Raw genomic sequence first — 25551 nt, forward strand, 5'->3', positions numbered from 1 at the left:
GGTGTGGGGTCACTGCTTCTGTATTAACCAAGCAGTATTGGCATTGGAGCATTGGCATATTGAATAGGTTTATATCAGACATTAATTTTTGGCTCACTGAAGAGGTCATATTTCTTGACTCTATGTTTTGGAATTTGTCAACTTCTGCTTCTAAACATTATCAGTTTGCATTGTATCTCATTTTGCATCTGTCATGGATATTTTGTTTAGTTACTTAAAAAATTCTTAGTTTCTGATAGAATCAAAACAAGATTTGATGATGTCCCTGAAGGCAAAGTGTGAAAAATCATTAAATTGTTATCAGTATTCTCTAACTGAGCTCTCGTACTAGGAAGCTAGCTAGCCTTCTTGAAGAAAATAACTGCTCAGTGTATCTGCTTCTCTTCCTAGCATGACCCAAGTATTCCATGCATGGTAAAACAAGGAGCCATCTATTGCATGGCACTGATTTTAGGGAATTTCTTATTTACAATCTATTTCACTTTATACTATCTGTATTCAGATGGGACCATGGGAAACAGCATGATCTTAGAGCATTATGAACCACCCCAGAGGTTTCTGGAGGGGATTGCAATAATAATATTTCAATTTGCTATAAGGTCAAGAGTTTCATCTATAGAACCCTTCTCTTCCTTTCTATTTCCTTTCCTGTCCAACTCATTCTCACTCAGCTTAAAGCCCATCTTGAAATGGTGTTAAATCTAATACCACTCTCAGATTTCATCAATCTTTGAAGTTGGCCAGACCTGCAGAGAGTAAAAAGGCAAGCAAAAATGGGCCTCTATAAATTAGAGATTGGAAAATATCTATTAGAACACCAGATTCTGATAAAATTTCCCCCTCCAATATACAGGGCTTGAAAATTGAACTCGTTTTCTCCTTTGAAATGTCTCAAAGATTTTCAAAATCTCCTTTGTAATATTTCGTGATTCTTTGTAAGTCTGTTGTTCATGCTACCTCAGCTTTTTTATTTTTGATATAAAAACCAAAGTGATAACTTTCACTGCATTACAGATTTACCAGGATTATATGCTTCCCATATTGTTGATTTAATCCCTCTCTTGGGAACATTAGGATCCCACAGAATTGATGTAAATGAATGAGACCCCCTGCCCAGGAATATCGAGCAACACTGAAGAGCATTTCACATTGAAGTTAAGGCATGGTTAAGAAGATAGAGGAAAAAAAAAATATCAGTCATAGGTATGTTTCAGATCCAGAAATGAGGAAGTCAAAGAAAGCCATCTTTTCCCACCTAAAATTTTTTGGGGAAAGAATTTTTTTTTAAGAGATGTTTAAATGATGGATGAGAGACTACTAATTTCACAGAAATTGTGTATTGGTGAGTAAACTAGTTTGAAATCACTTAGGTATTACAAGAAGAGTAGTGTAAAAATACAAAGTCAGATCTATGTTACAAAGGCCCTTTAAATTTGATCACCCACCTATTCTTTAGATAATCCATCTACTCTTTGAAATGCTGATGTGTGCATAGTTATGCTTTTATGTTCAGAGTATTCAATTTTGGTTGATATGGGCAATAATTTTAAGGATGATATAAAATAAGATCCATGGAATCATTGAAAATATAATAAATTTGCACAGTGAAGTGTTTGGGGGATTGATTAGCCCTGTTTTGCATGACTTGGTAAAGGTGATATTTCATTTTTTTTTTCAGACAAATGAATTTTGTTATATCAATTAAATTTTTATGGAAAATGATCATTTCTCTTCTATAAACCTTCAGACTATAATTTTTATAGTGGTCAGGTTGCTCTTATATTTTATTTGAAACTGACTTGGTTTATCTCACTTCTTAGGGAAAACTTAAACAATTCAGTTAGTAATTTATAAAGTCATGTGATCTTCAGTATATACTCATAGTTTTATGTTTCAGTTATTTATGAGCTGTAAGAACAATGGGTACCCCTGAAATTTTTAATCAAAATTTAAAATTTTAGACTGAACATTGGTTGAGAACTGGGGTAAATCACTTAGCATCTACAGGTTTTAGTCTCCCTATCTGTCCAAAATCTAACATACTTTCCACCTAAAAATTATTTTCTCAAATCCTCAGTGGGGGGGGTATTTAATATGTGAGTTCGTAGGGTGATACATGAATGGAAGCATGGTGGATACTTGGTAGGAATGTGAACAGATACCTGTTTGAATATGTGGATGAATACATGGTTGCATAGATGGGATTCGGGATTGGGTGTAAGTGGGAGTCATAGGTTGAAGGATGGTGAAAACCAAGAAAAGGACACAAAAAATAAAATTTTTTATGAAAAAAATGAAATAAATTCAACAGGAAAAAAATGCTGAAATAAAACTAGAGGACCTACCAAAATTCACTTCAATGATTCTTCCCTCTCAAAAGATGCTATAGTGCCCAAGAGACATCAAAATAATTTTAAAAGAATGTATTCACACCAAGTCATATGCTAGGTAATATTTCATATGCTTTCAAGTGTAAGTGGTCTCTGCAGTTTATATGGGTGGTACATCACCAATAGAGCCCCCTCAGTGGTTAAGAGCGCTGCAATTAATAGGAGCAATCCCTCACTGTTTCTTATGACCCAGTCCAGTTCACTGTTGGTCAATCTGATCTGTAAAGGGAGGAACTAAATTCCAGTCTGAGAGCTTCCTCAGTCCATCTAGAGCCCCATGGTATATAAAGCCAACCAGGAGACTTATTGTTGTGTTAATTTGTTTTGTTAGATTAATGATTCTTCTGTTAATATTTAACCTTTTGTCAAATTGTGATGCATAGGGTTATACATCTAGATCAATACAAATGAATAATGGGACAGGCATATTTTTTCATCTAATTTTCTTTTCCCACTAGTATACACCACTGTTTTTTTGGCAATGTGTTTCAAAGATCCATAATTAATTAAACAGAGAATGGCATATCCTTTTACCTTGTGAAATGAAATACCCATGTGCAAACTGAGCCCTTATTCTTCCTGTGAATCAAACTGGGACTGATTTCTATCTTTTCCCTCAATTTTACCCGTCTTTGATCTTTCCTGAGGATTTGGAATAGTGAAGGGCGTCTCTTTGAGGTCTGGATGAGGGGAAGAATAAGGTACTCTTCACAGCGTGCTTATAGAACAAGCGCTAATTATTGTATCTAGATACGCAAATTTGAAAGCATCTATGTGTTTTGGTGATTAACAATATCTGCGATGTTATTGGCAATGGTGCTAAATAAGAAGTGAGACATTATCTGGGAATTCCTTGATCTAAAATTACAAGACTTTTCCCAGATAGTAAAGAATAGTATAAAGTACAGGTCTCCTCAGTGCCATACAATATCACTTTGCCCATTCTTTCATTTCTATATCCATTCTCAATAAAATTTGTCAGGCAAATGAACTTGATAGATACTGAATATAATTTCTCTGCTACATTTTTTGCTGACCTGTTGTTTCTCCCCTCACATACCCCCCTACCCCCCCCCCCTTTTTGTTTCTCCTCTCTTGAGGAGGGACATCATCTTTACCTTGCATTACTAAAATTCGGAGCCTCAGTGTTTCCTCACGTGTTTGTATCTGAAATTGGATGAATAGATAGAGCTCTTGTAGAATAGCAGTGTTTTGCTTTAGTTATTATTTCTTCCAGGACAGGAAGTCCCAAAGCCACTGTCCAGCATTGCTAATCCCCTTAAAAGATGGTTTTATACTATAAAAACTCCTTTGACCATGCACTCTCATCTGGGATTTAGCCACGTACACTCTGTCAGATTTGAGAGCTGCCTCCCAGGGAGGCAGGTTCCTGTGAACACCAGGCCCTTACAGAACATGTTTTTTTCCTCCTGACTTGGTACTGTAATCATAGGCTGCTTTTGTATTATCTCCAGCTTGAAGGTGCACCAATGCCCTTTCCTGCCATGTTGCCAATCTCAACGACAGGCACAATCAGGTCTTAATGTCGAAGGTCATTCACATCAACCTCTGTCTGTTTCTACTAACCTATGGGTTTAGACTTCTTTCCTGATGGCTGACCTAGAATCCTAATAAGATGAATTCAAGCTGAACGGGCCTCTATGGTTGATGTGTGTGCCATCTGTTGACCCTCTGTAGCCCAGTTAGGAGTTTTTAGCTCTGAAAGCACAGATAAAAGAGATGTGGGTTGTGTTTGCCTGTTTTCCTGTTTCTTGGGTTTTTTTTTTTTTTTTCCATTCCTCTTTTCACTTCCTAAGTCAATGAGTAGCAAGTTTAAGTGACATAAAACAGCTGCTATGTGGTGTATGTGTATATGTGGTGCACTTAGTTATTGTTTCCTCCACACTATAGGGCCAAGTGATTTGGGACTCATTGGCATCTGCTCAACAATGCTGGCAAACAAATGAAGTGATAGATGGATGAATAGTATTCAGAGTAACTAAAGGAGGCTCTGCACTGAGGTTAATGAGGCAGTCACAAGGATTTTACCTAACGTGGATGTATGAGCACTGATCCTGTGCTGAAATTTAACTTAGCTGCTCTGAAAATAGCGTCTTGAGCCACATTGGTAGGACCACAGTTTCCACTTCTTCCAGTTGGTGGTGAGAAAGCCAATCAACAGGTAGCCAGTGTTACCAGCATTAGCCTATGATTACTATAATAATTAGCATGTGAATGACTTCTGATTACTGTTAAGAACAGCAGCACATTTGCATAATGGACTCTGCCCCACCTTGCTACCTTTAATCCTAGCTCCCCTCCCAGCAGTTTTTTCTCCTGGTGCAGGCTGCTGCCTCCAGAGTATACATGTCATGCTTCAGTTACTGTGGTGGCAGTGTCACTCTGGATGAGTCCTACGCCCTTTGTCCTTTAACCTTTTATTGAACCTGTTCCCATGCTCCCACAGGGCTCCTACACTCTGGCAACTTGTATGGCATCTGCCTAACTGACCCTTAGTTTTATAATTACCTCTAGTCCTTCAAGTCCATATTCCAGAGCTTCCAAGTCATTTTTCCAGTCCTGTGCTAAAAGAGCAGCATTGAACAGGCTCACATCCGAGGGAAAGGTTGAGCTCTGTGACTCAGGGGAAGAAAAAAAAAAAAAAAACAAAAACACATGGTCTTGAATTTATGACCAAAGAGTACCAATTACATGGAGCTCTCAAGCCAACAGCATGGGGAGCTCTTAAATCATTTGTGTCATGGTGTTCCTGGAACTCTTGTTTAGGAAAGGAACTGTTTTCTAACACACTATAAAATTTTGTGCAACAGTAGCTATTACAAACACTAAGGACTAACATACTGAGCATTTATGTCCCAAGCTCTCAATTAATCCTCATAAAACTTGGGTAACATGGTAAATACTATTCCATCAATTTAAGAGATAGGAAAGTAAAAACTCAAACAAACTCTAGACTTCACCAAGATCACAGAGCTGGTGATGGAGGCACCAAGATCTTAACCTAAACTGATGTCTTTAACCATTATTGCCACTATTTCTAACTTGCCTCCAAATACATGAATCTCTCTGGGCAATAATATCTTCTCATTTATAAAATAGAGAAAGAGCATTATAACTTTTAGCTTCCCAGGAAAACTGCAAATATCAGGAAATGCAATTGTTGACAAATACTTTGCATATAGGAAATGCTAAATCAAGCTAAATTAAATTCAACAGAGTTCTAGACAGTTAACAAGCCTTTATTAAACCCCTGCTGTGCTGGGTACCCAGCCTTGACTTGGGTTAAGCTTAATACTACTGAATTTTTTAAAATAATGATATAGTTATTCTGTTTTTTAAATTTAAGTGTCCCCAAAAAAGTACAATTTTTAATTAATTATAGATTATTAAAAACCAATTATTTGTCCCAATTTTCTAACTTTGAATGCATTCAACACACCTTTATGAGGCCTCTAACTGCACTGCACATATATATTGGATGGTCTGTTTAGATCATGACTATTGCCCTTCTCCCACTGTTTTCTCTTCCATCAGTACCCATGGAGGTGGGTTGCCTATAGCCATGTTTGACAATCTGGTCCAAGTAGGACCATAAGATTCCTCCTTCTGAAAATCTGGAATTGAAATTTCGAATCTATTTATCCTTCTTTGCACGTGACTGCCATATACCTTGTGAACTTGGAGAGAGTAGAGTATCATTATGCCATTAGATAGAGGCAGAGGGAGCCGGCCTATAGAGAGAGAGGAGAGAATAGAAGATTTGCAGAATTAAAAGAAAGATGAAATAATACAGGGGAGAGAGAAACAAAGGTAATAAGAGGGTTCAGAGCCATGAAGAGAACCACAGGAGATGGTGAAGCTGCCACTCTTAATGTTATGCTTTATGGAGTGAAGGCTTTGCTCTAACAAGATTTCTTGAGAGCACAAATAAACAAGAGTCCCTTGAAAATTAAAATTTGGCAAAGTGATATTTTGAGGGACTAAGGAGACATGTACTTTTTCATTCTTTTCTGGGAAAAAGTCTTGAAAAATTTCTCTCTATTTCAAGAGCTCAGTGGTGGAAGTTTTGGCATTAAAATTACCAGTTGCTTTATCCCATCAGAATCAAGTGGTTTATGTGGATAAAAAATGGAAGGCCAGTCTTGATCTGTGTCATAAGCTCTCTCATTCATTGAGACATTCGATTTATCTTTTACTTAATGCCTATTCCATGCCAACAACTGTTTAGCTCCTGACATATTTTCCTACATTTTGGGGTGTCTTTCAGGCTACCAATCCCCCTGTAGTTATCCTTGCCATCAAAAAGAATAGATCTCCCTAGCAATTATTATGCACAGTGTGGCCCTATGTCCCAATATTATCAGCTGGAAGAAAATGCTTGGGTATCATCCTAACCAAACTTGACCAATCTGAATCCCTTCCTTTTAACTTTGGAACTGAGATCAACAGAAATCACAGATACCTTATTTCTGTGGTACCTCAATTATTTTCTTTTAAGAGCGCCCCCTTCTGTCCTCAGTTTTTCTCACCTGCATTAGGAACAATGCATAGAGTAGCCTTACCAAATGGACATTTGAAAGGATTATCTCCATTTTGCAGATTTGAGAATTGGGGCTCTGGAGAGTCAAGCAAATCATCCAAGGTCAAACATCTAATAAATGGCATAACTGGATTTGAATCAGATCCGGCCACTTGTAAAGCCCACACATTTTCTAAAAGGTTTCCGTGTCTTTCAAGGACACAGACTTCAGTTGTTTTTGTAGTCAACAGCAATTTTGCCTGTCTTGAAGCCTCTGAAGACAGATTGGATGTCCGAAAAATGAATCCCAAACTTTTCTGATTAAATATCTGCTTTCCAATTGCTCTTTGAAATATGAGATAGAAAATGGCAATGCTGATGAAGATGAAATGAACTCAGGCGGCAGCCTGAGCTGAATTTGGGGAAGATGATTAGTGAATGAGCGCTGGTGAGAAACAAAGAGGTTGTTTGCCTTTTTCCCATTATCTATATTTTATTGAAAAGGCAGGCAAAATCCCACCTGAGAGTGCTCTAATTAAAAGGTCTTTTGGATAAAAATCTGAATGCAACAAAGGGACAATAAATTAAAGTATCTGTGTTCCTTGTACTGTTCTGGTTTCATTAGCCATTGGACCACATCTCTTCCTATTATACACCAGGGATCGTTCCATGGAGTGGCAGTGAATGTAGTCCCTGCTGAGTGTGGAAGGCCTATTAGACATTGATCCTTACACTTTTTTCTTCTCCAACCAGGTGAAGTGACATCTTTCAGAAACGAAGAATGCTAAATGTATTTTTCATTAATCTTAACTGGTGCCAGTTTTTTCTGTAGAGGTCACTTCTAAGAAAATGAGTTGACGGTGGCTAAGTTTTCTGTTCAGAAATAACCTGACACTGGTTAGAATCACAAAGAGCTTTTGAACTAGACTTTCTTAACACAAGCAAGGGTTTCTTCCCAGGGACTGGCCCCAAACGCCCAGCAAACTCCCTCACTATCACACTACCTTTCTTAATGCAGTCTTTATTGGCACAAATCAGGTACCCTGGGAGCTAAGAAATTTCAGCCCCAGTAACATGGTTGTTGGTATGTATTCCTGAGTAAAGTGCTCATACTTTTTCTTGCATTTCACTCTGTCCTCTTAGTGGCAAAGAAAGTAGTGCTAATTTTACTGGTCAGCAATTGGAAGAGGTCAATAGAGAGATGAGGTGCCAATTTATAGGGTACATGTTACTTTACAACAGGATGCCAGACTCCAGAATTACACTGAATTTTTAAGGACAAAGAATGACTAAACCAGATCATTCTTTGTGAATGTGTTATCATTGTCATATTTGCTAAATGTAATGCGTTATCCCAATGTGTTATCATTGTCATATTTGCTAAATGTAATTTTATCTTCTGCTTCTAGCAGGAAGGGGTGGTGGGAAGGAAGAAAAAGAAATATGAGAAGGGGAAAGGGAGGAAAGCATCGAGAAAGCTCCATAAATGATCAGGGCCCAGAAGATGACATAAGACCAACTAGTAACTTTAAATTATCTGGAAGTGCCTGCATTGCTGACTCTTATTGGCTGGTCCCACTGAGAAAGATTATTTAATGCAAAATTGTCCTTTCATTATAGCTGGTGTAAATCAAATTTCAACATTTGCTCAACATTAAGCTGAAAGTCACAGAGAACAGATATGATTTAATGCCTGGAGTAATTTCTCCTATCAGGTCCATATTCCAGGACAAAAGTTTTCCAATTTTGCTATTCTACTGGTCAGAGTTTGGAAAGGGGAAAGAGGTCACAGAGACTTCAAGCATTCTCTGTGTTCATATGTTGTGCCCTGGACTTGGGATAAATGGTGGTGATGAGGCTTGACTCTGAAGAACAGTCTAGAAGAAGCAAGGTGATTGTTGGTTTGCCATGATTTGCCAGTTAGTAAAGTAACACATATTCTCTCTCTCTCTTTCTCTCTCTCTCTCTCTCTCTCTCTCTCTCTCTCTCTCTCTCTCTCTCTCTCTCTCTCTCTCACACACACACACACACACACACACACACGCAGAGTAAATGTGCTTCTGGAGCTAAGAGGAGGCACATTTGGTTTTTCAGAACATTCTTCCATGTTTAGTTGGAGGAAAATATATTTCTTGTGTTTTCACTATTAGATCTTCCAGAAGAGAGAGGATAGTCAGATTATTCTTTTTAAACAACTTTCTAAAATTTAAGTGGGGGAAAAATTGTACTTAACCTGGATTTGCGAGGAAAGAATAGACCATGCAGAGTAAGTCATTCCCAAATGATTCTTTCCCTTCAGCTTAAGACATTTCTATGAGGTGAGAGTCACACATTCTCAAACATATTTACACCCAAATTACTGTACCAACATTTAAATCATTCCCAAGTAACAGTGTGAAACCAGAAGCCTCAGAAGTATTTATAACTGAAACGCATGATTGGTGGCACAAAAATTGTTTTATAAAATACTACACCTGTCATTTTCATTTCTGATTACTGACTTAAGGTGAATGATCTGTATAAAAATATAAATTATTTGTATTAAGGAAATGGTGATTAAATATGAGATTTGTGTATTAGTCATTAATCTTTCCATTTAAATGCAAATTCTTCATTCAACCACTACCTGAAAATACATCTAATAAGAAACAAGTTTGATCTTCTGATTTATTATTTTAGACAAGGCTTTTAAAATATGCCTTTTCTTGTCAAAGGGAAGGGTGGATACTCTTTACATTAAAAAAAATGCACTCTCAAAATCCAGTTAACCAAATATTACTTGAAACTCAAATACAAAAGTCCTTTGCTTGGCTCAGAGATATCTGGAGTGTAGGGATGTGTGTTTGAGAGATAGCCATTCTTGCTCAGTAAACTCCAAGTCATGGATTGTTGGGGATCTCTGAGTTGTTATTGGGGTTTGCCAGTATGCATTCTCTTAACCACAAAATAGATGTCTTGCCTACGTATTTCACAGTAATTAATAGTATTGGAGGAGCCACTGTATTGAACTCTTAACTAGACTCACTAATTTAATCCTCACAGTAACTCAGTTGCATGGGTTTTATTTTTAGCCCCAGTTTACAGATCAAGGGCTGAGCCCCAGAGAGACTGAGGAGCAGGTTTAAGATTACATGGACCTTAAATAAAGAAGCTAGGATTCAAACCCAAATCAGCTGACAGCATAGCTTATTCATTCACCTCTAGACCGCATTCCCTTCCCAAGTTAAATTTTGTGTAAAGGCATTTCTGAGTGATCACTTTTTAAAATCAATTTTTTTTTAATATGGTCCCCAAGTGTGAGAAGTCTGAGTGCTGTGCTCTAATTGAATGAAGGCCTATAGTGAGTGCAGTGGTTTGCTGTCGGCTGATGCTTCCTGAAATGAGCAAGTCAGGGGAAAATGGGCAATAGGAGAACAGAGGATGGGCAGTTCATCACTAACTTGCTTGTCTGTCACTCAGAGGAAATGGCATAAGCTTTATGTCAGGCCCTCAGGTATCCATCAGAGGGATGAGTGAAAGCGTCATAACTATGAATAGGCCATTCTGTAAATACAGGGCTCCTGTATGACCCCACAGAAAATAGGTTAGGAAGTGAAGTACAGATCAAGTTAGAAAATGGAATTGCTGGGGATGTTTCCTTCTCCAATAATACTTTTTGAAAAATCACTTCTGTAACCTGCAACCTTGGATAAAACGTTAGTAGTATAATCTAGCAATATCTAGTTAGATTACTTAGGGATGTATTTATCTCAAAAATGCATAAAGCAGACAAACCTTTAATGCAACAATTTTGGAGGTAGAATGGAATAGAAAAGTGATTTGCAAAACTTCTTAAAGCAAGAAGCCTTGGGAGAGTTCATTTGGGCTGTTGTCTTGGAGGAGCTGAGTGTTCTGAGCCAAGTCACAGGAAGGGGCCATGAATTCAAAGAGTCTTGGTTAGAGATGTGGTGCCTGAACTGGGGGGTCTGTTTCAGTACCTCAATAGGGCCTAAAACATCATTAAAACAGCTGGATAAAGGGAATCGATCAATTCACACAATAGAAAATCTGTTACAGGAGGATCTGCGGCCCAGTGAAAGCTGTCCTCCCTTCTTTTTTTTTGAGTTCTGTGTGCTCTGTTGGGACATTGGCTATTGTGACCTCTAAGATTTTAAAATTGTTCTATTCTCTTATTCATGAGGTGACACCAGGAGGACCATTTAGTAGCTGCAGTTGGTCATTAAAACAAGAAAGTTCATGCAGGATATCTCTTGCCCATGCTCCAGAGATGGCTGGTTTCTGATATCTTCAATTTCTCCACCCTGCTCTGTGTTATTACTGACTTGTAAGTGGAGGGGGTCAGCTTCTGAAAACACAACGGTTACTGTTAAAGGAGTTTGTGGCGTTATAATTAACTGCTCTGTTAGCTGTTTTACTATCTTGACACTACCAAAGAGAAAATGTTTAATCAGAATAGGAAGTGCCTGAGAGAGAATCCATTTTTGTGGTGGAAATTACAGTGAAGGCATGAAATCAGGCCCAACCCTTGTGCCTTGCAGGTTAGAGACCAGTCTCTGTCTTTACCACCACTGGTTAGAACGTCTCCATTTAACTGTCAGTGCTATAAAATAATTTTGTTACTATAGCAAAATCTGTCTATCAGTCCTTCTTGGGGTTAGAATTACTAGCATTTTTTTTTTTTTTTTTGGCAGAGTTCTGTAAGCCATGGCCTATGTACAAAATAGCACAGCCTATGGGCTCCTCGAGCCTGGAAGAGGTTGACCTTCCCTTTTACTGACCCAGAGGACCCCCGACCCTCCTGCAAGTTTGCTGCTGACCACTGTGTGTGCCCCTCAGCCAGCACTGACCCTCAGGGAGCAGGTAGGAGCTGATAGTGTCCCAAAGGTAGCTCAGCCTCCAACTACAGTCCTCAGTGCAGTACCTGGCACAGCCCTACCTTCTGTAAAAGGTTGGTCTTTTGTTACAGGTTCTATTATTCTCCTACTAGTTAGGGTTTAACCACTCAAAAGTCTCATTTCTTCTTTGTAAAAATGACTGTGGGACTCTTGTGAGAAACAGAAAAAAGAGATATAAGACACCCAGGACACAGTATGTGCCTTACAGAAATAAGGAAGAAAGAGTGGCAGGTGACAGGGTGTGCTATTCAGTGTGGTTCAGCATGTGCACTGCTATTACAACAGCCTTTTTGATAAACGTTGTCCTAGGTATGATGTAAAGACCATCCTATGTATCTAATAACTCCATTAGTGTTCTCAAATGCATTTTCTGATTTCAACACTGCTCAGCTTTTGCATAGGCAAAAAAAATTCATTTATTAAACAAAAAAAATTAACCTGCTATTTTTTTTAAGTCATACCCTAGTCCTTACTTTAAAAATAAAATGTCTGGTCTGTGGTGGGGACAAACTTGTAAGGAGCCCATTTGGACAGCTTGTACCCATTCCGTGAGCAATAGCTTTCTGCCTGTCACTGCCCAGCTGACAGCAATTTAAAAATGGTTTCTAGCACCTGTGCAATGCAGTGCTTCCCATGCAAACATTTTACCATCTCCAAATGGGAAACAACTAGGCCTCCAATGCAATCAGGTCTGGAGGGTGCCAGGTAATCTCTTTGTACAGCGTGTCTTTCCCTATCTGCAGAATGTGTTTATATTTAGCAACCCACACTGTTTCTAGCACCATTCTTCCTTTGGAGGCCGACAGCTTGTTCAAGTGATCTTAAACAAGCTGTTAAAAGCAAGAAACTGCTGAAAGCAGGGAGGCAGCCAGCAGCCGAGAAGGTGATTAGAGCAGAGTTCACCTTAGGTGTTAGGCAGAAGGTGGCCAACAAACTTTTAAAAGGCAGCCCGGTGACATTTGCCCAGAGATTTAAAGAAACAATGCTTGAAAGAACCTGAGAGTTTAAAGGCAGCCGGGTACAGAGGCTGGTGCTGAATGTGTGACTTCTAATGAATAGCAGGGAGCTGGACTCCTGAGCTCAGGCTACAAATACCAAGAGAAGAAGCAGGAAAAGAAATCCAGGGTCCATGACAGTCCCACAGGGCCAGCTGGTTGGTGCTTATTTGAGCTAATTCAGGTAGTTCAGGGTGGTGGGAGGTCTGCACTGTGGTCACATCTATAATCGTGATGGTTAGTGTCAGAAGCCTGACACTGCCCTGGATGCCTCTGGAAAACTGCAGAGGACAGAGCTTCAAGGTTAAGGAAATCAGCAAGGACAGAATCTGTGAACAAGTTAAGTCCCACAGGGTCAAATTGTTTGTGACAAAGAAGAAAGGAAGAGAGGCTGGGAACATTGCCTGTCTGAGTGGTGCCATGCATGCTGAGTGCCCTTGATAAATATTAAATAGTGGTGATGACATCATTGTATATCAAACATGTCTTCAGGACTCAGGTGAGCCTGGGTGAACCTGCTTAGCCTGGCAGTCACCAGACAGCCTGATCCTAAGGATCTTTAGTGCCATAGGAACAAAAGGGAAGCATGATAGTAAACTCCAGAGATGAAGAGCAGCTGTAGCACTCAGACCTGCCTGGACATGAAAGAGTTCATTATCACAAGATCTGGTCAACAAGCCGTCTGCCTGGCTGTTTTATTTGCAAAAGATACGAAGGATGCAAGTGGCTTCACAGTCTACTCACAGAGGCAAAAGACATGAAATATCTTTCTCATAAAAGTTTAGAATCGCATGTGCCTCTCCAGGAGGTGCTCAAAGCCCTGGAGGCAACTAAGAAGGGGCGTTAGCTGTACAAGAATGTCACAAGGGAGTAAATACTCTGCTGGTAAGTGGTGAGCAGTGTTCTCCGAAGGATGAGAAGCCTCGAAGGATGGGGCTTCAGAAACAACGTAGAACTTTGAAAATGGTGGTGCCTTTTCCTTCTGATCCTCTTGCAGTCTCCATCCGTGACCATTTTCTGACATGTAGGTATATGGTGGACATTGGATGATTCGCCCTAGTCATTCAATAGGAGTGAACCCAGGTGAATCTTGACAGTTAGTATGAAAGACCTTGGACTTGTAACTATAAGTGAAATCACCAAGTGTCACGTCACCTGAAGGCTGAGAGATGGTTGTGGGTAGAGCATAGCTTTTGGAATCAGTAAACCTAGATTCGAACACCAACTTTACGAGCTTGTGACCTTGTTAAAGCTGCTACATCTATAATGTGAGAAAATAAAGCCAGCTTTGTAAAGCTAAGAGAAGGTATTATAAAATATCTGGCAAGTTGCCATTCAATTAATTCTACCTACCAATTCACATTAATAATAATAATAACCAGTGAGAAATTAGAACTCAAATAGCTATCCTTGGGATCAGAATCCACTGATGAGCTGGACTAGGATAAGAACCTCCAGTTATAGACTGTGTCTACCAGCTTAAAAATGTAGCCATAGTATTTAAGTATGCACTGTGGATAATGCCTTAGAGTGATATATGGTATTGTCTCTCCCAAACTTACAAATGAATCAATTATATAAAAGGAAGAGAACAAGTAGAAGACTCTGGCTGAGAAGAGCTATCTGTTAGCTATGTGTTTTTCAACCAACCTGAATGTACATAGGAAATAATCAAAGAAGCCAAGAGACATAAAGGCTACCTTTGACTATGGGAAATGGGAGTTGGAGAAGAATTCTAGCCACTGGGATGGGGCAGAGAGGAATAGAGACCACCATGTAGAGGGCATCTGAGAGGCTCTGGCCTCCATGAAGGTGGTAATGCATCTCTGGAGGTATCTAGGCATCTGTAGATGACTGTGAAGTGGGACTCTGTGAAGTGGGAGCCCCTAGTTCTACTATGACAAAGAGCCATGGGCAACCAAGCAGCATCCATCTGTGCAAGCTAGAAGCAGGAGACTTGGGGAACATGCAGCTTATTAAACATAAATAACACATTTTATTATAAATTTTTTATATCACTGTATACAGAGAAGATGCCATATTTTATAACCTTGCTGTAAATCTAAATATTCCAGTGTTGTTAATTTTACCATTACCCTCAGATAAAATGATTTCATGTGTTGAGATTGGCAGTATTTGATTATATCATCAGTGATGATTCCTGTCATCAATTAGCCTGATTATCTCTACTAAGAAAATAATTGTCATCCATTGGCAAACACTGAAGACTTATGGGTGTGTTTGTTTTTAAGTGATTTTGGAAACTGTAACTCTTTTCTTATATTAAAGGAAGGGCTTATCTTCAAGCATTTAGGAACTTGAGGAAAATACTATCAAGGAATTTTCTGACTTATATTCAAATAGATAAAAAGTGAATGTTCTTAATGAATGCCTTAAAGCCATCTGTTTCTGTATAAAATTGCTAGTGTAAATGGATACACAAAATGTGGTATATCCATATATTGCAATAGTATCTCACGACAAAAAGGAGCAGTACTGATATATGCTACGATGTGGATAAATTTCAAAAGCTTTAGGCTAAATGAAAGAAGTGAGACACAAAATAACACATCTTATGATTCCAATTATAGAGACTGTTTAGAATAGATAAATCCATAGACACAGAAAATAGTGGTTGGGAGTGGGAATAAGGAGTGACTGCCAGTGGCACTGAGATTTCGTTCTGGGGTGGTAGAAATATTCTAAAACCAGATTGTGGTAATGGTTGCACAACTCTATGAATGTAATAAAAGATAATTGAATCATGTACTTGAATGGATGAATTTTATGGTATGTAAATCATATCTCAATTAAGTTGTTAAAATGAAAAAAAAGGAGTGTAATTTTTGCTAGCTATTACTGGAAGATCTCTTTGGAGAAAAGGTAGGGCCAGAAATTTTGAAGCTTCCCAGAAAGATGATAAAATGGGGCACAGAACCTGACAAGCTGATTCCTGGACTCTGTCCTTCCTGGTTACAGCACCTTCTTTCAGCTCCTGGCAAAGATGTGACCAGTTTTCCTCAAGGTTGGCTACTTGGTATTTAGACATGTGTTAGTGTATGTACTCAGACAGATGCCCTGGCTCCAGGGAGAAGAGCAAAATAAAAGTGGATCAAGCCAGTCCTCATGGGTGGGCAGGGGAGGCACTAACAGCATCAAAAATAAAGGAAAACGAGTTCAAGGGTGGGGTAGACCCAAGACAAGAGGGTCTCATCAACAGTCAAAAGCCCAAATGGAGCACAAGCCAGAGACAGCTGTATTATAAGCAGCATTTGTGTCCCAGTGGCAGCATGGAGCAGAGGTGGTGGGGCTCTTCATACTGCACAATAAGAGGCAACACACTGCATCCTCCTGTCAGTGTGACAGCCCGCCAGAAACAGCAATCCAGCTTAGTATTCAAAAATGTGGCTGGGAACCACACTTGGGTATTTTTCCCCATCTGTCTAATTAAATGGTGAGTCCCAAAAGGCAGAGATCAGCATGAGCTCTAGCTCATGCTCTCGGCATAGTTTCTGGAGCTGGATAAATATTAAGCAACAGTCTAGTAATAAAAGACTTGTATTTCCACAGGGTTTTTGTAGCTGAGGTAAAAAGAACCCCTTTTAAGGGACTTGCAGGAGTTTCTCCCGGTGTTCATATTTCCCTGCAAGAGACTCACTCCCTATTATCAATCACATTTTTTAAACCTGGTAAACCAAGTTGAGAATAGCAAATGAAATAGTTTTATGTTGAAGGGTAACCATGTAAGACCTCAGGTGGTAAATAGTTCTTGTTGGAAGTAGGAAGCAACTGAGAAGTTAGTTCGTCATATTAGTTCCTCTAGTGTATCCTTGGATAGACTTAACTCTATCCAATGCCTGAGGCAGTGTTGACGAATCGACTTTCTGTGATGGTGGAAATGTCCTATAGAATAACAGGTATATGTAACTAGTGACTACCATTTAGGGAGAAGCAGCACAGAGGCTCTTAAGTGGGCAAGAGTCCATAGTATCATAATTACCCACATTCAAGTGTATTTGTGTACATCGGCAACAGTTATCAGTAGAAATAATCATTTCAGTGATAATTTGTGTTCATCCAATGAGTATTTATTGTGTTTTTTCTGAGTGCCTGACCCTATCCTAGACTCTTGATATCTGAATGGGGGAGGGGGGGTGGTGAGGACAAAAAGGTTCTTTAAGGAGTTTATTTTTTTTTTAAGATTTATTTATTTATGCATATAAGAACTGGGGTGTAAGACAGAGGTGCAGGGGGTGACAGGATTCACCAGAAAGAGTGGGGAACAGAACAGGCAGATCTACTGAAATACACTGCTGAGGGGAGCAGTGGGTAAGGCAGGTGAGGTCTGCTGTGCCATGTGTGTTAGCTCCCTGGCCGGCCAGGGATCGAAGCAAATAAATGAGTGATAGCAAATAGTAAGCAGTGTTTTCAAGAATTACACACAGTGATAAGATATGGAACTTCTTTAGAGCGGCTCATGAGAGGTCTTGATGAGGAGGTGGGCTGCAAGGTTCAGTCAGAAGTGGAAGGGAAAGAGAATATCCTATAAAGAAATCCTAAGAGGGAAAGAACTGGTTGTGTCTGAGGAACTAAATGGAGGTCAGGGTAGCTGGACATGGTGAGGAAACAGGAGAGAGGAAAGAGATAATGTGGTTGATGTAGCTTTTTTTTTTTTTAAAGATTTATTAATTTATTTATAAAAGCACTGGGTACAGTCAGAAGCATGGAAGGGTGAGAGAATTCACCAGAGCCAGAGCGGGGAACAGAACAGGCAGACTGACGAAATACACTGCTGAGGGGAGCAGCGGGTGGCAGGAGAGGTCTGTCGCGCCATGTGGGATCCTCGCCGGCAGCCGGGGATCAAAATGGCTCTGCAGAGGCTGCAGGCAGCTTCGCAGTCCAGCGCTCAACTGCTGCACCACCAGGGGAGGCCTTGATGTAGCATTTTTGCATATGTGACTTGATACACTGTGGAAGTACATCAGAAAGTCTTGTAAGAATTTCATGGAAGAGAATGAGGAGGTATAATGTAAGCTTTACTCTGACTACAAAGTGGGGAGTGATGTGGAGTTGGGCAGCAGAGAGAATTCGGGGTACCAGTTAGGAGACTGCAATGTCTAAAAGTGAAAGGCAAGTATCTATGTTATAGTACAGGGTTTGGTTTGAATGTGAAGGGAGGGGTTGAATTTGAGCAGTGATTCAGAAAATTTATCGGAACTGACTGATGGATTGGACTTTAGAGCAAAAGGAAAATGGAGGAGTCAAAGATCTTTCCTAAATTTCTGGGTTGAGAAACTGGTAGACTTTGGCATCATTGGGACTGCAACTGCAATCTCTATCAGCTCTCTAACTCTGTATTGGCTTTGCAGACCCACTTGTTTTTCTGGATCATGGAAAGCTATGTGATAACAAAATTGAATAGGCCCATCCCATTTAGCACTGCTGCATTTCTGTTTCCTCACCTATCCCTTGAAAGTGCCTTTTATATAATGCTTAGAAACTTCTAGACCCTTTGCCCCAACCTTTTAAATGTGGGACCCCTCCATAACAATAAAATATGGATCTCTGTAGGATGATGATAATGCTGGCTGACTGCTACCTTTAAATGGGATATGGGCTGAAAGAAACTATATCAAACATACAGTTCCTGAAGAATTAGATTAAATGTTCTATTTAATCAATCAAGAATATGGAGCCTTAATGCAAACAAGATGATCCACAGGGCAGAGTAACTTATAGCCATTAGAATCCTGTTAGAGAAACAGTAGGATTATTGCAATACCATTGCCTTTAAGGGCTTATACAGCCAGCCTTCAGACTTTGTTTCAGAACTATCTAGGCACTTCAATTCAAGGGTGTATTTATTTATTTATCTATCTATCTATAAAGATTTATTTATTTATATATACAAGAACTGGGGTATAGGCCAGAGGTGTATTGGGGTGGGGGGTGTTGAGAGGATTTACCAGAGACACAGTGGAAAACAGAACAGGCAGATCAACTGAATTACACTGCTGAGGGGAGCAGCCGGCGAGACAGGAGAGGTCTGCTGTGCCATGTGGGTCACCTCCCTGGCCGGGGATCGAACTCATGCTGTAGTGGCTGTGGACAGCTTCACAGGCTGTGTCTTAACCCTTTGCCCCAGCAGGGAGGCCCCTCAAGGGTGTATTTAGAGGAAATTACACTCTCCTACTTCTTGGCTTATACTCATCATCTCTATCTAAGGGAGAAAGCAGAGACTTCTGTGTTCAGGTTGCATAACACCTTCCTCATGCTATATCCTGGGAAACCCAACTCCTTCTCTGTGCCTTGTGGAGCACTTACTATGAGCCAACTGGCTCTGTCTTAAGCCCTTTCTTGCTTAATCTCGCTTACCTTTCCCCAAATTCTGTAAGATAGACTTCATTTTTTAATGCTATTAACAGATGAGGGTGCTGAGACTTGGAAAAATAAACATTTTATTTTGGGTATCTTTTGATTAAAAACATAATAGTGCTAAACTGCTACCATCAATAGCAATTTTTGAGTAAGTTTGCATTTCATCCATTGTAACAACAGCTTGTATCTACTTGGGAAAATTGATTACCATGTTGTTCATTTAATATTTAAACAATGTTTAGAATGTCAGATTTGAGGCCTTCCTGCAATTATATTCTTCCCAGGGGGTCTTTGCATCATGATTAACATTTGATCAAACTCAAACTAGTTGTTCTGGGTTAGAAAACTGAAGTTTAAAGAGGGTAAATGATTTGGTCAAGGACAAAGGACTTGCTGATGGCTGAGAAGGGGCACTCACCTGGTGCTTCCACCTTTCTATTTTAAAAAATCACTATTTTGTTCCCTTGAAAAGTGAACAAGTCATCCACCAAGGACCCCAGAAAATGAAGGTGATTAAATTAGGATGGGTAAGAAAGTTGTCTGTCCTACTGTTAGGAGTTTCCTGATGAGGTTTCTAGAAAGGATTTTGAGGCCCCATTTGTACTGTAAAGAGTGTCGTGATGGATTAGTGATATCTGTGGTGATACATCATGCTTGGTAGTGAAGTCATGTGTGCCATGTATTTGACTGTGAACTAGGTAAGTCTTGGTGGCTTTTAGGTGAATCTAGGGTGGTTGCCCTCATGGAGTACAACCAAACCGGTATTCTTCAGGTTTGTCCCTGCCAGGTCAAATGTCTTTGAAAAGAGCGGCAGAACTGTGCTAGCTCTGAGCATCAAATGAAATTTTCTGCCTCTTTTCTGCCCTCCTGCCAGCTTATGATTTTCCTTTATAGACAGATACAAAATAATAATAATAATAATAATAATAGTAATAGTAATAATATAAAATAAATGAGCACCGTATACAAAATTTTTTCTTGAAATGAAAACAGGTTAAGCTGAACTGAGAGAAACTGGATCATGATAATTGGGGTTAGCCCTTGACATTTATTCAGAAATTTAAGTTGAAAAACTAAAGAATAGCATTTTAATTTTTCTCTGCTGCCATTTCCCTCCAAGCCAGCAATTTACTGCTTGTACATCTGTGTACACAGCTAAGTGTGGAAGTAGCACTGAGAAAGCAGACTTTTCAGGAGAAAACCCAAATCCACAGATAGGGAATAGGCCAGAAATTTAAGGGTAAACTAATTCAATTACTTTCAATGGATTTTAACCTGTAATCTTCATGCAAACATATGGATACTTCAGACAAAGAGAAAGAACTTTTAAAAAATTGATTGTTACCCCGAGAAAGAGCAAGTAAGAAACTGAACTGTGTATATGAGGTTTTCTGGCGGACCAGAAATCTGTTTCTGTCAGCACAGGAAAAATCACCATGGAGCAAGGAAAGAAATGAAAATCAAAGTGTAAGTTAAATACTTTTTTCAGATGACCTGGTATAATGATTAAAATGCTGAATTGCTTTTTTAAAAGGTTTTCCACTAGAGAATTGGAAGTCAGAGCAAGCCCCCCTCCCTCACATGCTCCCTTCTTTTTAAATGTCTGTGAGAGAGAGTAAAATAGAATATTTACTTATATACTTTTTTTCTTATGAGTACTGGTAAACAATTTGATCCCTTTTATCTGAAAGTTTCGCTGATGTTTTCATCAGTTCACATGGAGATGACTGTGATTCTACTTTTTCTTTGAACAAAGAATAAATTGGGTTTCTTTGCTGCGAAAAATAGAAGGCTTGCTAAAAGCACTGACTTCAAAATAGTGCTTATTGTATATTAGGGGAGAGCATATTGAAAAAATAGTGTCTAGTGCTGCCTGTACCAGGAAATCTACTTTGGCTTCCACTGAGCTGCTGGAATTTTCTGGAAAAAGCCTGCAAGGCATCCTCAGCTAGTGACAGTGTTGGTATTTCCCTTTGACTCTGTTTCTAATTCATTCATTTGTGTCTCCATTAGCAATTTATTTTTAAATTGCTTTTCTATGGAAAACGCATATTATTGGAAAACAGACATGTCTTACATGCATATGCCTGACATTTTTTAAAAGTGAATGTAACATACTCCATGCTCAAAATAAACAGACTGTTTTCCCCTTATCCCCTCTGAGCAGTATTTATGAACCTCCAAGATGAGACTGCTAATGGATTTTGCACTATCAATACTCCAGTCCCAGCTGAGTGTGAAAGAACTCTTGTCCCTGCCTCTCAGAGTTCTACCCTTGCCACCCTAGTGCAGGAATCATTGGATATCAGGAGGGCCACTGACTTTATTTATTTTTAATTTTTTTAATTATAAATTTTATTTTTATATTCCCCTTACAATTGTGACCCCCTTATTTTGACCCCAATCCCTCCCCTCCCCGCCCCCTCACCCCCCAACCAGTGTCTCTGGTTCATAGTTGTTTGTTGATTTTGATATTTACTTTCTTATAGTTGCTCTTTTTTCTGGTCCCTTGTTTAAGTTTTCTAGATTCCTGCTATGAGTGAGACCATCTGGTATTTTTCTTTTTCTTTCTGTCTTATTTCACTGAGCATGATCCCTTCCAGGTCCATCCATGTTGCTGCAAATTGCATGTGTTTATCTTTTTTGAATGCTGAGTAATATTCCATGGTATATATGTCCCACATCTTCTTGATCCAGTCATCTATTTTTGGGCATTTGGGTTGTTTCCAAAGCTTAGCTATTGTAAACAGTGCTGCTATAAACATAGGAGTGCAGGTGCCCTTTGGAATTGATGTTTCTGTGTCCTCTGGGTAAATACCTAGGAGTGGAATTTCTGGATCATATGGAAGCTCTTTGTTTAGTAGGTCAAGAAATCTCCACATAGCTCTCCATAGTGTTTGGGCCAGTTTGCACTCCCACCAACAGTGCAGGAGAGTTCATTTTTCTCCACATCCTCTCCAACATTTGTTGTTGCTAGTTTTTTTAATATGTGCCATTCTCACTGGTGTAAGATGGTATCTCATGGTAGTTTTGATTTGCATTTCCCTGATTACAAGTGAGGAGGGCCACTGACTTTACATGCACATCTGTGCATATCTGCATACACAGTTAAGTCTGTTTACCAGGTGACCTGCTAGATTCAGGACAGCAGTGCTCACAGTTTACATGTTCCTGTTAGGCAACTTGTTTACTTTCCCAATAGTAATACTTTACCTTCTCTTTGAGCTGCATATTGAATAATAGTGAGACACATCAAGCAGTTGGCACCAAGCAGACCTGAGATGAGTCCCAAATCCACTATTCTCTGAGACCTTGGGCAAGCTCTTGGGCGTCTCTGAGTCATAGTTCATTCATTTATATTTAAGATCTGTATTTAAATACACAAATACACATCTATCTTGAAAGATTATTGGTGTGATTAAATGAGAAAAGTGCTTAGCACAATGCTGGGCATAATCATATTTATTCATTGTTAAACCAATGATTAGATAACAATACTGACATTTATAAATAGGTTTGCACTTTACAAAGGTGCTATCTCAAACAGCCTCTGAAAAGCAATTTGGTGTCCAAACCCTCTTTGAATGTGATTTTAACACTGAAGAAGATCTCTCTGGGCTGAAAGTCTGAGCACATCCCAGAACAGGCTGTCTTCCTCCTGGGCGCTGACTATTGGCAGTCATGATGTTCTGAAGAAGCGTAGCTGCTGGTACAGAAACTTGACTGGGGTTGCGTCTTAGGGGCATAATCAATTGAAAAAAAAAATAGGGAAAAGAAAAAGATTTCTCCTAATATGTAAATAAAACATAAAAATGAAGTAAATAAAAAATAAAAATAAAATAAAATAAAAAAAATCTGCTAAGCAAAAAAAAAAAAAATTTGTTAGCTTTAACTTAAAGTACATGTTCAACTGAGTACTTGTGTCTTTTTCAACTCTAAATGACTTTTAGCCTATCTCTTTCAGAATTGCCCTCCTCTCCATTCTTCTGGAGGCTTTATGAAGCATGGATTTGAACTTCTCAATCTATTCTTATTGTCTTATAACTGCTTTTATGCTGTTTATTTGTCTGTTTCTTCATCTGTGCTATATTCTGAGTAGTTTCCTCAATGCCAGTCCACCAATATTTTTGTCACATATATTTCCAATCTGCTGTTCAACCTGTGATTGTGGTCTTAAATTTCATGACTACAGTTCAGCTGTTAGCATTACATGTAGTTCTTTTTCAAATCTTCCTGGTCCTTTCACTCAGACTCCTGACTTCTTTATCTTTGATGATCTTGAACACATTTATTTATAGTTTCAATCAGAGGGTTATTTTTAGCTCTTGAGATGCTAATTCTCCTACTAGTTTTATCAGTTGATTTTTCCTCAAGGTACTGTTTTCTTATGTAGATGATGCTTCTTTTAATAAAATACAGTGCTTAGCATTGGTATTGGGAGTGAGATGGGATGAGAATTTCTCAAGTCTTTTATGTCTTGGATTACAGAGGTATCCCTATGGGACAATTGAACATTTGAGTCACCTATACTCATTTTTCCATTCATATCTCAAATGGAGATTTTCAGATTTCTAGTCTATTTGGACCCTAACCTGATCATAGTGTGATACAGTAGCAGGTTTGATGTCTTTTTTTTTTTTAAAGATATATTTATTTATACAGACAAGAACTGGGGTACAAGCCAGAGGTGCAGGGTGGGGAGGGAGTGAGAGGATTCACCAGGGACAAAATGGGGAACAGAACAGGCAGACTGACTGAAATACACTGCTGAGAGGAGCAGCGGGCGAGACAGGAGAGGTCTGCTGCACCATGTGGGAATCTCCCTGGCCGGCCATGCTCCCTGGCCGGGATGGAACTCATGCTGCAGAGACTGCGGACAGCTTCATAGAGCTGTGCTTAACCCCTTGCACCACCAGGGAGGCCCCTAGGTTTTGATGTCTTTGTGTAACTATTTCTTTTACTTTTTAGATACCTGGTTACCACCCCACACCCATCACCAAAGTACCCACAACCCTTCACTATAGACCAATAGTTCCCACTATTTGTTGTGTACCTCTCACCATCCCCATTTTGTAGCCTTAACTTTGCAGTAATATTACAAGCCATTCTTTGTATTTTCAGCAAGAGGATGCCTTCTGTATCTGTTCAGTGCTCTGGGTTGCCTTGCATCTTTTCCTGGGGAGCACTGCTCAGCCAGCCTGGCTTGAACTCACAAACAGTGCCCTGACCTAGATCTATAATGCTAGAGTTACTTTATATAATGCAAGAGTTAGCTTTTTTTTTTTTTTTTTTTGAGTACTGGGTCTGAAGTACTGGGTCCTGTGCAAGGTGCTTTATTCACATTTTAATCCTCAGTCACCTTTGCAAGCTAGGTTCTGGTGTTATCCCCATTTTGTAGATGGAAAGATAAAGGTAACCTTACTTTCCTAAGGTGGTATAATTAGTTAAAAAGTGAGGTAGGAATTTGAGTGTGGGCTTTTCTGATTCTTTCCACTCTCTTAATTCTGGTACCTTCTGTACTGTATTTCTTCTAAAAGTTTACATGTAGAATAAAGCCTTCTACATCAAGAAGAATAAGATACTATTGATCGTCTACTATGTCCCCTGATCTGTGCTGGACACCAGAAAATTCACATGAGAAAGTCTACAAAGTGGCCTCTGAGGCTCAGGAATTCATGCTATTTTTAAGCTCTTGGGTGCTCAAGTGTCTGGGAGTCCTCCCAGCCCCTCCAGTTTTACAGAGAGAGGATTCACTTCCCAAACAAGCTGTTCTTCTCACAACTGACTCTAGTTTAGCTTCATTTGCTCCCAGACTGGAACACTCATTTCTTAAGTCTCTTACACTCATCTCCTAAATTCCCCTTCAAGAATCACTTGCTTCTCCTTCCTCTTAGAGGTTTTGAAGGGTGTGGGATGATGTTGCAGAAATCAAGCTACCCAGGAGACCCTTACAGATGGAACATGCCTCTTTAGTTACAGCGCCTCTAAGAGCCTCCTAACAAATGTGCTGCTGAGCATTTCTCAGCTGCTCCACCTGAGGTGTGTCCAAAATGAGAAATTTCAAGGGTTGTTGAACGCTATTGTTTCCCAAGTGGATCAGTATAAGAGCATTTGACATTGCAGTCTTGGAATCTGAGCTACATTAGAAGACACTTTTTAGTACTGGAAGGTGCTCTTTAGTCCTCTTCCTCCCACATTCCAGAGTGTTCATGAGATCACAGACACTTCATGACAATAGCAAGAATTGAGGGTGGTTCAAGGACTGTTTCTTTTGCCCTTATTTCCTATTTCTTCCTATCCCCACTTACCAAAACATTTTCCTTGCCTTCTGCTTTCCAACTAGGCCGCAAATT

At 39.4% G+C, this 25551-nt stretch overlaps 1 long non-coding RNA gene across 7 annotated transcripts in view; it reads left to right on the top strand.

Annotated features, from left to right (window-relative positions):
* LOC119230640 (uncharacterized) overlaps positions 1–25551 on the top strand; it is a 587338-nt gene that overhangs the window by 411223 nt on the left and 150564 nt on the right. The window contains exon 10 of one of the 7 annotated variants that reach the window (XR_008551838.1): positions 11622–11790. The exons of the other annotated variants lie outside the window; for them this stretch is intronic. This is a non-coding gene — a long non-coding RNA (uncharacterized LOC119230640). The remainder of the gene's footprint in view (positions 1–11621; positions 11791–25551) is intronic. 7 annotated transcript variants of the gene reach the window in all.

The sequence above is a fragment of the Talpa occidentalis genome, unplaced genomic scaffold, assembly GCF_014898055.3.
Source record: "Talpa occidentalis isolate TD23 unplaced genomic scaffold, MPIMG_talOcc4v2.1 talOcc4.10, whole genome shotgun sequence".
NCBI classification, from domain to species: domain Eukaryota; kingdom Metazoa; phylum Chordata; class Mammalia; order Eulipotyphla; family Talpidae; genus Talpa; species Talpa occidentalis.